The sequence below is a fragment of the Clytia hemisphaerica genome, unplaced genomic scaffold, assembly GCF_902728285.1.
Source record: "Clytia hemisphaerica strain Z4C2 unplaced genomic scaffold, Clytia hemisphaerica genome assembly, whole genome shotgun sequence".
Classification (NCBI taxonomy): domain Eukaryota; kingdom Metazoa; phylum Cnidaria; class Hydrozoa; order Leptothecata; family Clytiidae; genus Clytia; species Clytia hemisphaerica.
Window position 1 is genome coordinate 125,962 of NW_027103968.1, and position 1,574 is coordinate 127,535.

The following is a 1,574-nucleotide window of genomic DNA, read 5'->3' on the forward strand; positions in this document are numbered from 1 at the left end:
GAGAGAAACTGCTTTTTTTCTGTCTTTCTGACCAATATCGCTCAACATTCGTGTCACAAAAGTGAATAAGCTTGTAAATTAATATTGATGAGTAAGTAAACTATGTCAGCTTATTTAAAAATAAAACCTTTAATTTCACTCTTTAGGAAGATTATATTTCTGCGAGTAAGGTATTGCCTTTTGCATGCGCTAACCTGTACGTTATCGAAATACGCATTGGGCTTTTCCAGAAAAAAAATGAATATGGGGGGGGGGGGGGCGGAGGATATAACAATTTTCAGTGATTTACCCCGGGACAAACATCAGAGCAAATTTACCCCCCTGACAAGGCAAATTTTGATAATTTTTCGCTACCCCCGGACAATATATTCTCCACTTCCCATGTACTCTTAGGTGCCAAATAAACGGGCCCCATGGCTTGGCAGCAGGTTTTAGGTGCCCCCTAAGAATTCAGGTGACCCCTAAGATTTAGGTAACCCCTGGTTGCCAAATATTTTTGGTGACCCCTAAGCCAATGACACGTCAAATTTTTTCGAAAATCCTTCTCAAACTATCAAACAAATACAACAGTTAGTTTAGCTTATTGCTAAATAGAATAAATGCCCTAAGAAATTAGAGATAAGCTAAGTACTAATGGTTACTACCAGATTATCAAGGTTTTGTAAGTCAGGGTGCAGATCCCTTGCCCGACAGATTTTCTATCTAAGTAAATGCAACATGATTAAAGAATTTTTACAGATCAGTGCCGTAGGAAGCATTTTCATATTAGGGGGGCTGAAGTTTAGTGACACCGCGAGGGCCAACCATGGTTTGGCCCGGGGGGGGGGGGATTTTGAAAATTTGAACTCTAGATTGCTTGAAAATGCACTCAAAGCATGCTCTTATTATAAGACAATTATGACAAATTTAAAAAGAAAAACTTTGCAAAATAACCATTTTTGAAAACATTATTGGGGTTATAGCCCCCCCTTGCCCCCCTCATGCTACGGCACTGCAGATAATATATTAGATACCAAATTGTCAGTTTTTAAGCATTGCTTAGATTAAAATATAAGACGAGAAAGTGCCAACCTAAGGTCTGGTAGGCTGCTTATAATTCAATCACCAAACATAGAATGTAGCCCCCAGGTCCATCTGAAAAAATTTAGGTGACCCCTAACATGGTTAGTCCCCCCTAGCCACAGGCTAAAATCAGGTACCAATCGCTGCTCGACCTTTTAGCCCCCCCCCCTCAGGGGGGGGGGGGTTCCAGCCATGCCCCCCCCGGTTGTTAAATTTTCGATTTTTTTCCAACCCCCCCCGGACGTTACGTTTATTAATTTTTGAAAAAATTCCCAGCTCCCAAAAGGAAAGTTTCTTGTTTTACTCTAAAAAGCCTAAATTTAGTCTATTTTGACCCTTTTTAGGGTTTTTAAAAGTTCATTTTTCAACTCCCCCGGTAATTAGGTCCCCCCCGTTTATTTGATTTGAAAATTTTTTCCAACCCCCCCCGTTTATTTGGCACCTAAGAGTAAGGACATTTTTTGGAAAAGTCCATTAGCGCTTTTTTCGTAATCAGACAAAAATGTCTCTGA

At 40.2% G+C, this 1,574-nt stretch overlaps 1 protein-coding gene across 1 annotated transcript in view; it reads left to right on the forward strand.

Annotated features, from left to right (window-relative positions):
• Positions 1 to 1,574, forward strand: part of LOC136810403 (uncharacterized) — a 277,730-nt gene that overhangs the window by 24,389 nt on the left and 251,767 nt on the right. The window lies entirely within an intron of this gene.